Genomic DNA, 15,078 nt, shown 5'->3' on the forward strand with positions numbered 1-15,078 from the left:
AGCATCTCTCAGCAGCAGTCCACATTTGGGTGAGAGGGAAACTGCAGCTGATGAGCTGCACTGTGCTGTGCTTTTCTCAAAAAGCCCCAGAGTCTTCAGCAGGACAGACTGACTTGCCACGCTGTGAGTCCTGAGGAACAAACACAGTGACACTCAGTGGAGAAGACTTGGTGGGACACTGTTCCCTGAATTATGCAACCTTTTTCACATCAAGAACAGAAGCAAAATTATTCAGAAACTGCAGCACTATGGGATAACACCTCCTCAGGTATGTGGGTTACTTTTACTCAGCAAATAATTAGTGCATCTTCCTAGCACAGAGCTAAATAATTTAGCACTTGGAATTTTCCCACTCAGAAGACTCTGCCTGAGCTCTTGGTGAGCAGGCCTGCTTTAGGTGACCAGCAGCTCCTCTGATCAACATCAATCCTCCATGAAGAACTGGGAGAACCTGCACTTGCTATGGACCCTGTCTCACATAGCCCCTGCCACCTTCCAGAATCAGAACTGGTTTATTTAGCTGTCCCACGACCAGGGTTTCTGGTTTCCCTGAGAGGAGTTAGTTGCCCTGAAATCATCCCTGCACAAGCACAGAATATTCTTCTGGTGCTGGTTCTTCAGGTTAGGCAGAGGCAACTCTGAAACTGCAATGGAGCCAGGATGGAGAATGGAGTGAGGAACTAGACCACTGTTACCTGAGGCCACTTCTGACCTGAATGGAGAAAAGAAAACACACCACCCTACACTGAAATTAAATTATCATTTGAGCCACTTAGCAAGTTAACTAAATTGATTGTGACCTACATACTAGAAACTTTGGATATGTGGAAATGCTTCTTTCCCTGGGAGTCAGGTCACTCAGTAAAATCTAGTTTAAAAATCCACACATATTCTCCTAAGCCTCCATTGATCTTGTAGCAGAAACAGTCAATCTGAAGAAGCAGTAGGACATGCTTAAACCTTGGCATCTATTAGGTCAGGCCTGCAATGGTTTTAGTCTCTTGTCAGGGTAGCAGACAATGCTGACAGATTAACTGATTAGGCTTGGTGCATATTGCAGCGCAGACAGAGTAATTACAGCCTAGAAACAATCATTTAAACAGAAAATAATGTATTACATGCAGAAGGTTCATTGCCAGCTGCCTAGAGGCAGCACCTCCACAGCTACTATGCAAAAGTAAAACACATGAGGCAGCACATTGGGCATTAAATCTTTATAAAAGTACATCAGCTAAAGACCAACAGTGATGTAGTCACAGAGGATAAAACAATATATATATAAAACAGTCTCCTAAAGGAAGGTGGAAAAAGAAACATCAATTTCTCTGTCTATCTGTAAAACAGAATGTCTCTTACCTTTTGAAATCTAGCAATGCAGGTGTGTATATACAGGGGTAACACCAGAACCCTAATAACAGGCAATTTGCAAGGTCTATGAAGTGGGCTTTACCACAACAGGGTGGAGGAGATGGTCTTTAGACCAAATAGACTTTGCCAGCCCTCTTAGTATTGTCTTTTATCCCATACCAGCATCACACAACTTTTGACCACAGACTGCTGCAAACCTGGTCTTTGGAAACAGTCACCACATAGTATGTGCTTGTGGGAACTCAGCACAGCAGTCCTGATGTGCAGAGTCACCGAGACCAGCCTTGGGGGGCTCGGAGGTCCTGGAACGTCGCCAGAAGTGTTTGGTGGTTGGACTTTGATCCTGCACAGGATGCAACACCTGTGTGAGGATGGGAGGATCACACAGGGATAAATGGTGAAGGGACAGATTAATTATAGAGTGAAAACACGGGCTTTAGAATCTTGGTACAGGGGGGTTCTATGGGGACAAAATGGAGGAATTAGGGCGTGTCCTGTCCTTCTTCTTCTTCTTCTTGTTATCCATCTTTTGTGGTGATGGTGGCACTTTGAGATTGGTTCTTACTGAATGTGCACTTGTCAATAAGGGTGAAAGGTATTGGGGAGAAAAGGTAAATGTCCTACACGTAGTTTTTGGTGTAAAGATAAGTGACCGCCCCGAGGGCAGTCAGTGTGCTCATGGCTGACCTGCTGTGCGGACCTCTGTCGGGCCGAGAGAAAATATTGTAGATAAGAATTAATAAACAACACTGAAGACCGAAAAACCTGAAGACTCCTTTCGTCCTTTGGAGCGCGGGCTGCCTCAAGGCCATCCAGAGCCTTTCCAGGCCATTAGAACAGCCGGGGAACGGGACATGTGCTCTGCTGTTTTTAAACAGCATTTGTGGGCAAAAGCTCAGCTGAGATTAAGAAGAGAAATACAATACAGAGCTTTAAAGATAAGTTAAATGGACAGTGAAAATTAGCTTTAATCTACTTAGGAAGTCTTTGTCATTAAAGTCTAGCAATTTTTTCTGTGCTAATGAGGGACTAGGCAAGATGGTCACTGAAGAAATGTCTGGGGAATAGCACATAAGCCATGGCTGGTGTTGTTGTTTTCTCTTTTCTTTCTAAATCATTTACTTTGATAAATTTTGGGTTCTCTCCTGTATCAGTCTGATCAGATGGAGCATACAGACACAATCAAAACATACATACATGGGCTTTCAACCTCCATCACAGTGAGTTCCCTTTTTCCAGCAGGCATCTGACTGTGCTCCCACGTAAGCAAACCTCCTTTAGATGCATGTTTTATGCAAACAAGCCTTTGCTTTAGGGAGCAGCAGGCCACGAGCTGGCACATACATCAAACAGCATGCAAATCCTCCCCCACCAAAGACATGGTTTATAGCGTGCCATCAGATTGTAAAAATGTAAAACATCTGACAAATTCTGTAGGGCTATGGCACAATGGCTCCTCAGAACAGGCAGGCATTGCTTTCACAGAGCAGATGTTTTGCAAAACCTTCCCTGGAACACCTATGCCCTCAGCTGTATATTCAAAAGCCATATGTAACAGCAATTAAATGTCCCTATGCTTTATGGATTAGAAAGCAGAGGGAGAGGGCATAAATCTCAGATTAAACCACGTTCACTGGAGTTTAGATTATTGGCTGATTTTCTGGCAACTAGTTTTAGCAGCAAGATAAAACCAATGTTAAGAAGGCACTAGTGTTCACTGGGAGGTTTTGAAAAGTTCAAGGAACACCTGATTGGAACAACTGCATTGCATGGGAAGGGACCACTTGAGGCAGAGCTGCCCTCAGTAATCCCAGTGTTTTCCAAATGAGCAATGGGAATGGAACATTATGTCCCAAATGAAATCAAGGAGGTTTTGTGTGCTCACCCCCTCTGAAATGTTATTATTAGAAACAGACACCTCTTCTACTCGGTCCTGCTACTCTTACCACTTCAGTATTTGAGCACTACCATGCTGTGGTTTAATAAGCAGCATGACTTACATCTGTCTCATAACGTGCTTGCTCATCATCACCCTCGAGAGGGACCCGTGTGCACTGGAGACTGCTTTCCTTATGCATGCACACCGAAAAATAGGCAATTACACAAGCACACACACGTCCCTGTGAGCTTCTCAGAGAGGGGAAGATGAAAGCAAACGTGGCTCACACCTTGGGCAGGGAGTGCTGGGGCTCACTCTGCAAGAATGGGAGACAGGCTCAGGAGGGTCCCCTGAAGGGGCTGCCCAGCCACATCTCACCCTTCTCCTGGACACACCACAGCTGTGTCAGGAAGGTGGTCATTGTTTTTAGCAGCAAAAACAACCAGACACTCCTGGTGACCAGTGTGACTGAGTGGTTATAGAAAATCTGGAGTATTACATGAGTTTTAGCTGTAGCTGGTACATACCTGGTAATGAGGACCCAAAGAGCTTGGCCAATTATCATTTACCAGTTACCAGCTTAGAGGAGTTTTCTCTAAATTACAGCATTTTGCTGGGAATTTGTTTTTTATAGCAGTGTCTGTTGTGCTGGAGTGACCTGGAGAAGAAGAAGCCATTTCCTTAGTACAGGAAGAAATTTTGGTACTAATTAAATTTAAGCAAGCAGAGGCAGGAGAAAGGAATTTCTTTGTCTCTCTGCTTTTGGCAGCAAAAGAAACATATTTACAGGGAGCTTTTTGGAACCTGGCCTCTGAATAGGGACTATCCATAGCCATTCAGGGAATATATTAATGCAGTAGTCATGCTATGCAAGAAATTATCAGCTTCTCATTATTGTCATAATGCAGGCTGGGTCCCCTTTAGCTGTTTGTGTCCCATGACTGAAGACAGGAATGCTCTTGCCCATTTTTTCTAGATGTGTGTGCTCTCTGTGAAGAAGAATTTGTATTTTTTTAACTTGGATGGAAAATCCAGCAGTGGAAATGATGCCAATCCAGAGAGCTCAGCAAGTCTGAGCAGGAGGGGTCAGGCATCATCACAGAGAAAATAATTGACAGCAGATGTAAGAAACTACAGCTGTTCATCCAAATTCCAGGGGCCAAGGTGAAGAACTCAGCAGGACTGTGTCTGACTGTCAGCCTGCTTTGCATGTACCTGCCTGAATTTTGATACTGGCTTCCCTGCTCAGATTCTATATGAGCTCAGGCACTGCTTACACAGCTATTTGCTTCTTGGGAACATATGGAAGTTTGTTTGCTCTCATGTGACAGTTGCTCTTCTTCCAGCTGAGAAACTGAGGCATTTAGGTGTTAAATGATTTATTTAAGGAGGTGTAGTAGGGTTGGGAAAACACCCAATTCCTGTTCCTTACCAGGCTGCATTGAGTACACCAGGCTGCTTTTCCAGTGGACCAATGGCAAGGTTTAATAAAAGTTTCCAAATCCTGTGAGTTTTTCCAAGAAGCAAGAAGGGGCCATCAGGCTAGAGAAGGTGAGCCTGCAGGAGGAGAGCATCCTCTGGTGTTATGGAGCTGGTGTCTTAGCATTGCCAAATAATTTAGTTGGTAAGTTCCTTAAGGAAGTTAGTGAGCCTCATCTCATACTGCCTAAAGCTTCACCAGTGAGAGCAGACAGCATATTACAGCCACAGACATGACCTCCAGCTGCTGTCGACCTGGACTGGATTCCCATGGGCTGCACCATCCTGTTCGAGGCAAAACTGTCCAGAGACCAGCTCTGGGTGCTGCTGGGCTTTCTCCATGAAGAGAGCAGCCCTGGCTGCAAGGATCCTGGCCATGGGCTTTCACTGCTGCCTCTCACGAGCTCCCCAGAGGCAGAGGAGAGAACCTGCCTCCCACCAGGCTGCTGTGTTGCATGCTTGGCACACAAGGGAGAGTGTGAAATTTGCACACACCTTGACTACAATAATGGGAAACACCTTTCAGTTCAGCCGACATCTTTGAGGATTTCCTGGGAGTTGCAGGTGGCACTCTGCCATACAGAGGGATTTAAACCCAAATGAGAACTGGTATCAGTGGTGACTGAGGAGCATGGATCCTTACAAAATGTGTTGCTTGCAGGCATGTCACAGACTGGCAGTGACATCAGTCTCAAAGGTGGTGCTGGCCTCCTGCCACCACTCAGCACATGTAAAGGCCAATTTGGCAAGGAGCAGGACATTGTGTAGAGCTGTTTGTATAGCAAGTAGGGTGCTGCAGGTTGGGAAAGTGAAATCTGGCATCACCTTGAACCATTTCTTTATGCTTCCTGCACTGAGAGTGGGACCTGAGTTTAAAGCAAAAAGAAGGAACAAAACAAAAAGGTCAGCTTTGTTTAATGTCCCTTTTAGCCCTGTGGATAGCACCAGTTTTTTTGTCTCTGCTCAGAAGCTTTGCTTGTACTCTTTTGTGGTGAGAACCAGCATAGCAAAGCAGCTGGGACAGGCTTTGATTGAGCTGCTGAAAGAGCCCTCAGTACCTGCAGAGCTCTCCTTCCCAGCTCCGTCCTTACGCAGCAAATCAGGGCCTGGCTTGGAAAAGGAGGATTCATGTAGTGCCTGTTGCCTGCTGAGCACAGTGAAAGCACTCCAGCATCGATTCTGTGGGCACTGGCTTCCTCTAGAGGGAAATGTGGCAAAACTGTTCCTGGAAATCCAGTGCTGTTCTCGGAAATGAGAAAAGTTTGCTGTTAGCAGTGTCAAAGCATCAAACAATTCCTCCACACATTCTCAATAAGATCAGGGCACAATTTTAAAAGACAAAGTGTTCTAAATTATCCTGGTATGTTTATGGCTGAGCAGTTCACCTATGATATTCCAACCTTATTCTCCTTTAGTATCAAGAAGAGAAGCCTATTTTTTGCCTTAATATTTGAGGAGGGCAGAAAGATCATGGGTTTAGAACATTGTTCATCATTATACATAATTTTGCTCTGTTTATTAATAATGAGCAAAATTAATAATAATTTCTCCACTCCTCTCAAACGTCACCCTCATATTTCTTCATAATTCTTCATTGAAGTCTTAAGCATTCAAATTACAGATAGAAATTAAGGCAGATATGGAATATTAGAGATTGTATCTTCCTCTCTTTGTGTGATTCAGTAACTCTGGCCAGTTACTCTGCTTAGGCTCTAGAAGTATTGGTAAATCTGTAATTTCTTCACAGAACTCAGCTTCCCTTTCTTCCATGGTCTTGGGCCCCAATTCTCCATTCCCCACGTACACAAAGCACACAAGGGATTTAGCAAGGAAGAGGATATGGGATCAGGCCCTGGCAGCATGCAGAGTATAAAGAAATTGGCTCCCACTGGGCCCCCAGCTGGCAGCGTTTACAGCTCTGTGGCTCTCACAGCAAATCAATCCCTGTGCCAGAGCCCAGAAACAGAACCCACTCCCTGCTCCTGCTGAGCAGCAGTGCAAGGGCAGGACACAAAGCTGCTCGGGCCTGAAGGATGGCATTTCATGGTGCCTTTGAGACTGGCATCCAAACTACTCATCAAGGGTGTCATACTCCATTTTACATTACATTTGAAGAGAAGAAAGACTATGTAAGCTGTGCTAAGTGTCCAGGTAAAAAAAAGCCAAACTGAGCCATCCCATGTGTGGGTGCATCTGAAGCCTGTAGCTTAACAGGCATTGCTTGATAAAGATGAACAGCACAAGGATTATGGTGATGGAGGAGCACTTCTGCTACTTCACAGGCTGTGCAGACAGCTGAGGAAGCTAAATACTTAGCAATGCCTTCGTCAGCACCTGTTCTTCCTTCCAGGGGCCAGCCTCTGTCCATCCACAGGTGCGTTCATCTCTCACATTCTGACAGAAGATCAAAGACTCTCATTTTAAGCAGTTTCTTATTTCCAGCCAAAGTTTCAGTTGTGGCTCTATTCCATTCTTTACCGAAGCACAAATGTTTCAGACCCAGACCAAGACCCTGCCTCCTGCCAGACATTTTTACTGATTTTAAAACTTTGGCCAGAAAATATATTGCCAAGGCTTGATCCTCCTGGCAACTTCTGAAGACATTCACATCTGTGTAAAATAGCCCATGGATGAAACTCTTCGCAGAAATTACTCTGCTACTAGCACTCAGAGTCACCAAAGTGACTCAGGCAGAAATTCCAGCCCAGATAATTTGACTCAATGCCATTTCTCTGCTCCCTCTGAATAGGAAAATGAAGGCACAGAGACCAGAGCACTGCCAGCCACGTCTGCAGGAGCCCCCTCACAGATAGAAAACAGAGATTGCCCAAGGGTCTCTTTTCTTCCACTCCATTTCAAAATGTACCCCTAAGTACAATTCTTCCCTTGATTTTCACCATACCTAAAATCTTGGATTTTGCTGAGATATGTTTAAGAGTCAGAATCAACTTTTCTGACTTTTAAGGCTTCTTGTTCCCTACACTGTTCAATGTGCAACAGCCCAGCAGTATGTCAGTCATGTTAGACTACAGATAGCAATAAAAATGAAGATAATGGTAAGGATACATGATAATACACTGCAACAGCAACAGTTTTTCTATGGCTGGGCCATTAGAACATTAAATATTTGCTGCCTTGGGGATGGAAGGTTTTCTCTCTTGGACACGATTTCCCCCCTTTTATACTAAGTAGAGTAACGAATTTTAACTTCCACTGGAAAACAAAATAGTTCAAACTATTCTTGCCATCAAGGAAAATTGAGAAAATGCTTTGAAGAGCAGTATTGGTTGTAAACCTCTAAAACAGGGGTAAATAGCAATCCTGGGTTTGCAACCAGCTTTTCCAAGTTAGACTTTTCATAGGCACTCACTCATCCTGATCCTGTTACAGCAGTGTGGTTTCAAATCAAGAGAACTACACAGAATTACAGGGGAACTACTGTTAAAATCAAAAATGCTTCAATTTTTGTTAATACTAGCTAAGAGTCAATACATTATCTGTGTCCCACTGTAAAATAAGGGATTTTTTTTAATGTTAAGATGCCACAGAGGCTCCATGAGCTGAGAATATCAAACCCATAAATTACCATCAAATCAAAAATAATGCATCTAGCTATCATAGGAGCTTTCCCCTGTGTACCAGAGATGGGAGAGTGCTTAGACCGATGTGGGTTAATGTCTGGGAAAGCATTCAAGTTACAGAATCCACAAATGACTGGCAGCCCCCATTAAACTCGTTGTCTTGAGTCAACTGGGAGTGGTGCAGGGGATCCCACAAGGGGTATTATCCTGTTTGGCCTTAAGCCACTCACTGAAAATATGCATATTGGAGGTGAAATTGAATTGCATAGATTTGTTCTCTAAATATTCACCATATGTTCTCATAAAAGTAAGTGCCAGATGCATCTTTAAAATGAATTGTGTATTGTGTAGCTGTTTTCTTTAGGCTTTGCTTCAAATCCTTAGTATACAACATGAGCTCTGTAAACATTTGAGTCATATACAAGATGCAAAATGAGTTTATTCCAAATTTTTAGAAAGGCAGACTTGACAGCCTGAATGTTTGTTTACATGTGGATTTCTCTGCTTTGTGTAATTACAGTCATCCTCCAGTCCCTTAGTAGTTGCAACTTATCTCCTTCAATCCTAAAACAATTTTTGCTGTGTCAACTATTGTGAAAAAGGTAACTATCTTCCCAGAAGGGACCTCATCCCAGTCATCATTAATAAACTTGTAACACAGAAAAGTAACACAACCCATTCTCTAGTTAATAACATCTTGTGTGGTCTGTAGAAAGCTGGCAAACCCAGCTGACAATTAAATCTGTACAGAATATATGTTCAAGAGTTATCTACTAAAATAATAGGCATGTTTTAGTAGCTCCAGCTGGCCTGTGTAGAAACAGAAGAAAACAACTGTAATGGCCTTGACACTTGGACTATACAAAGCCAAAAGATGCCTCAGGGCCCCTGGGTGAGACACATCAAAGAAGCCAGGAAGAATTTCTGCTGTGAGTAGGCTTGGATTATGTCTAGCACCAATTTCACTTGTAACCCGTTTTCCAGGTCCTGTTAAATGAAGTTTGGATTTTCACAGGAGGCCTGGTGCAAAGGGAGAGATGAATGAGAAAGAAACTCAGCACCTTCCTGAAGCAGCCACCTGAGTGCTGCAGTATGTCCAGGCAGGAATGAGGAATCAGCATCCCAGGACATGAACAATGATGACAGATACTGGGCAGAAGAGGAACTTGGGGATTTGGGCTGCCAGGTAAGAGGTATTCATGTCAACAAGCAAGTACCCCAACCGTTCTTGCAACACCTTACAGCTCTGCACAAAACACCAGAATGCCCAAACTTCCCCTTCTGAGGCACTGCTCATCTATAAAGACTGAACCCAAAGACATTGACTCCAAAACATTAGCTCTGGTGGAAGTGAAAGACAATTTGTTAGATGTCAAACTACTGGGCACGACCTGTGCAATCTCTGAGCAAGGAGGGCTGGTACTCTCTGGAGAGCCCTCACTGGACCCTGGGGATGGCTTCCTGAAAGGTTTAAGACATGCCATAGGTAGAGCATGGAAATGAGCCATGGCTGGGAACAAGAAACACTGCTCCTTCCCTGCTACCTACTGCCTCAAGCATGAGAAGCAAGGGCTAACATCTCACAAATCCCTCTGAATGAGCTCAGTGCAGGAATACTTCTATACTTTTGTTTACAGTACTTGTAACCAGTCTCTCAGCCAAGTTTCCTTCTCAGATCGAACACCTGGCACGGAGATGCTGTACCTTGAGCTTGGCAATTTTTGCTTTTTTGATGCTGGACTTGGTATATTCCATTACTTCACACACTGTTCATGGGATGTATCTCTTCTCCAAGACCAAGTAGGGGCTCAAAAGCAAAGGAAAAGTGCTTTTTTAAACAAAGGAGGTTTTTTTGTCGCCTAGAGAGGCATTCTACAATCTGTTTGCTGAATGTTTTTCCCTGGTTCACAATATTATTGAGGAAGTTCCCAGGAAAATAACATAAGGCTCACTAAAAATGCTGGCTTCTTGGGAACATTATCTAAAGAAGCAAATGCTTGCCCATATTTCTGCTGCTTTCTGTAGCAGAACTCGTGAGTTCCAGGGCGTCACAAATTCCTGTTTGTTCTTTCCTGAACTGTATTTTCAAATTCCCACGATGAACTCACACAACTCCACCAGGACACACATTCTTCCTCCTTCTCATAATATGTTTATCATAAAAACTCTGACTGGCCTGAGGCCACATGGCTTAAAAGCAATGAAGGTGAAGTTCCTTCTCCCAACTCTTACAAAGAATTGCAATCTTTTTTTATGTTTGATTGAAGTATGAATGCGGTTATAGTACCCATCTTAAATATAATTTTGTTCTTTCTCTGACATAACAGTATGTTTATTGTTGATCTTGCTTTATATGGATCAGATACACATAATAGCTTTTGGCACATTGTTTCAGTAATGTTTTATTTGATAAGCTCCTAAGAAAGTAACCCCTGGATCTTCCATATTCATGGTAGTTTAAAAACAAAAACAAAACTACCACCAACAACAAAACATAACTCTGATTGAAGGATAGCACTTTCAGTAGAGATGGGATGGTTTACTTTGGGACAATTTAAATTTAGCACTGTTTCTACACTGTCTACAGAAAGGGTGTCTTTATAGTGCTGACATGGGACCTCTTCATTGGTGTCCAGATCATATAGGGAATTCATAACTTACCAAAGATCTAAAAGCAAGCACGTGGAGTGGAAATAGCTATATTCATATGGCCTACACTCATTTCAAATGACACAATTCAAGGCTTTATAAGAATAACAGGAAAAGATGGACCTGCTCACCAGAGAGATATCAACACCTTACAGATCTTAGTTAATGATGTCTGGGCCCCTGCCTTCCAGTTCAAGGTTTCAGAATTAGTCAGGAACATTTTTTTTTAATTACCTATTACCATACACTATGAGTTTCCTGCAAAAATCTTCCCCAGAATGTTTTTTTACTGGCTTCCCCTTTACAGCTAGAACAGAAGATGGAGCTTTTAATGGACTTCAGTAGGACCTTCTAAGGTCCTCTTTCCAACAGACAGGCAGCTAGAATTAATAAAATTCTGCTGTACTCCCAGAAGAGACGAGGATGCAGTATATGTAAAAGATAATACACAGCTTGTTTGTAAGTCCTACTTTTAAAGAAGGTCATCGTGCTCTCTCTGCCACATTCTCTTCAGGTCCAGGACTCTGCACAAGGAAACATGCCACTGCAGGATTTTCACTTAAAGTCTCTCTCTTCTGAGTCTATTCTCAGATTCACCACAAAGAGTAAGATGCAGCATTCCCTGTGGTGCAATTATCAAAGGCTCTGGTACAGCAAGTCACCCTAGATCCTTTCTGTTGCGCTGCTGAGAACGTTGTGCACTTCCAGGATGCCTTTTTCAAGCCTGAGCTGTGTGTTGAGCTTTAGTTTGCCCCTAAAAGGTGCTATATTGAGTCACTTGTTACCCAAGTTTTCTGGGGCACTGTCCAGCCCTAAAATCATGTTAAATCAGCCAGATTAAATGATTCTTACAGAGGTGTTGAGATCTGGCAAAGGACACAAAGGACAAATTGGTCTTTTGGAAACCATCTCAGTTTGACATCTCCATCATTAGCTGTTGATAGGAACAGAGCTGGATATCTGACATTATTGAAAAACAAATGGATCCTGCAATCTGTCTCAAAGACTGTGTGGTAAGGATAGCTCTGAAATAGTTGCAATGATAAAATCCAGATGGAAAAGTCATCCATTTTCCACCCATGGAAACTTTGGTGAAACTGTTTCTATTTTGTATACAGCTTGGGAAGCTCTGTTATCCTGGATCTGAGAGAGGGATAAGAAATTATTAATTGTTCAAAATGGGGTTAGGAGAGCTTGTAGTCCTCACACCAGATGAACCAAATAGAGCTCATGTCCCAAGGAATGTGTTGGTAAGTGAATGGTGCAGAAGCCCTGAGAATTTCAAGTCCCTGACTTGAGAAACTGAAGGAAAGAAATGGAGGAAGGATGAGTACAACCCTAGAAAGAGGTACCTTGGTGAGAAGTGAAGAGCTAGAAGAATGTTTCCTTGATGTATTTTTTTCCTGCAGAATGAAGACAGGCAGTCTTTATGATTTGACCAGGAGTGCCAGAATGATTTAATATGTCAAAGTTCTCTCATGCAACATTAAAAGCAAAATCTCTGGAAAAAGGAAAAGGGAGAGGGCAGGAATTGCAGACTGGCACACAGAGCAAAGAGATCACTTCAAAAGACCATAAAAATTGTGCACAGCTATATTTATTTTCAATTGAACATCATTTTGGATTCCCTTAATTCTACTGAGTTGAAAGAGGGAGAAGAAGATGACCCAACTCTCTAAGAGACCAGGGACCTGTTCATTTCTGGAAATGTCCCAGGGGGTGAACATTATGTGGTGAAATGTTTGCAGCAGCAGTGCTGCCTATGTAACCGAAGGTGCATAGGGACTGCCCTAGCAAATTATTCATGGACAATAAATAATGTATAATATGTCTCAAAGATTAGGGAAGTGCACTCTGCAATGTACACAACACCTCTATTCCAGAAATAATTTTTATTTTTATTTGGACAGTTTTTTCTCATTTGCTCTGTGGGTAAGCATGGCCCTGCATGAGCCTGGGGGTTTTTCCACACATTTTTCATGTGACAATTCTCACATCTAATACACAAACTAAAACAAAAAGAAGTTTTCTCCTGATCGTCTTTTTATTAGAATTTATTTCTTTATTAAGTTCATATATGACTAGGCTAATTTGTTAGCTTTATACACACATAGATTTTCTTGGGGGTAAATTTGTCTCTGAACCATATTATCCTGTAGGGTTTAGTGGTAGTAAGAGTGTTTCCAATGCCAGTTATGGAGCAGGCTCTGTAGCAGTATGTACTGCATCAGCCTCCTGTGAAATAAGCTCTCCATCCCTGGGAGTTCATAAACCAGGATGTGAGAAGTTGCAGCTGGATGATGAGGTAACAAGTGAGCAAGATATCATGTCCTAATTAAAGGACTTGGCTTGCTTTCCTTTTGGCTCCTGCAGAAAAGGGAGTTACTTGGAAAGTTACTTGTCTTCCTACCTCATGTCTGAATAATGTTTATTAATCATCACTGATTTCTCAGTGCACTTGTCCCCTGTGAGAAACAAGGGAGGATCTTTCTCTCCATTTGTGTGGTTTGCAGCCTGGATGACTCAGGCTGAGCTGGGCTATTTCTTCTCCTTTCATTTCAGGTGCTGTGTTTACTTCACTGGTGTGGGCTGCAGAACAGCCTGACCTTCCCCATTAACTACTTAGAAGCTAGACTAAGCTAGTGTGTACTTTGCCTGAGATTCTCTTCCTCCATTCTTATGATCTCTTGGAGAAAGGCACTTGAAAAATGCAGTAAAGTAGTTAATGCACTCTTTCAGAGGGACCAGCAACCTTCCTTTGAAGACATAAATGTCCTGTAAAGATTTATTTTCAGGAGAAAGTCTCAGGGGTAGTTCCAATCCAAGTTCACGCTTATTTTAGTCTCTTCTTTCAGCGGAGATTTAGACCAGAAAAATTTCTTCACCGAAAGAGCTGGAACAGGTTGTCCAGGGAAGTGATTAAATCACCATCCTGGAGGCATTTAAAAGACATGCAGCTGTGGCACTTAGGGACAAGGTTTAGTGGTGGACTTGGCAGTGATGAGTTAATGGTTCAGCACAATGATCTTCAAGTTCTTTTCCCAGTTAAATGATTCTATGATTCTTATTTTTCAAAGTTCATTTTCTTTTTATTTAATACATCTTGGTAAAGAGGTGGGAGAGGAAAACATATGCAATTTTTCACTTTTTTTACTTAACGTTTTGAGTGTCTTCTCCTGTACATAACAGATACCTTGTAAGTCTTGACACTAATATTTGAACAGTGTCTGATTACTCCCTGGAATTAAAAGGGTAGCCATTAGTAGATATAGTTATAGGTTCTAAATTATGTTTAATCCAAAATTCATAGAAGTTGGTGATTAACCTAGTGAAGAGATAGGCACAATAAATAGGTGTCAACTGAACTGAATAAATACAATACATACATCCAGCTTGAAAGTTAATAATTTGAAAGATCCCATTTTTATGGGATCAGGTAGTGAGAACTTACAGATACTGCAAGAAATCTTTGACATAAATACTCCCAAAAATTTTTCTTTAGCAAAAAAGTTACTTGACTTAAGTCCATGATTAATTATTTGTTAATAATGAGTCATCAGACTGCAGCTGTACACATCTTGGGTGCTTCTAAGGTTTCAGATTTGTCTACTTTGAGTGCTCTAAAAACGTCATTTCTTGCTGAAGGGCACATATGCAATTTAAGAGACTAGCTATTCTCACACTATTGTTACAAACTGCTTTGCAAACTACTCTCAAATTGACCTACTTTGCTCTTCAAACCAATTTCTCTGGAAATGACAGAAGTAATTGGCATGACTGGCAAGTACCAAATTCAGTGGAAAATGAGAGCATAGGAAATATTGAAAAGAAATATGCACCTTGCACTAGAATGATGACGTGCTCCAAGTACTTTGGTGAAATTACGCTATGAAAGAATATTCTCTGGGACAGCTAGAAGTGAAAAAAAATTAAAATAATGGATCGTTATACCTAAAAACTATCAACTGAAAATCAGATGGTGACCAGCAGAGATTGGTTATTGCATAGCTCTCCAGGGTTAAGAATATCTACTCCTCTCCAAATCCATGTAAAAGTACATAGCTCCTCCTTGGTTAGCTTTCTCTGGTAACAGGTGACATTCACAGCCTTCAGGAACAGCTC

The sequence above is a fragment of the Melozone crissalis genome, unplaced genomic scaffold, assembly GCF_028551555.1.
Source record: "Melozone crissalis strain CALT ecotype California unplaced genomic scaffold, PUWL_Pcris_2 ptg000042l_1, whole genome shotgun sequence".
Taxonomy (NCBI): Eukaryota; Metazoa; Chordata; class Aves; order Passeriformes; family Passerellidae; genus Melozone; species Melozone crissalis.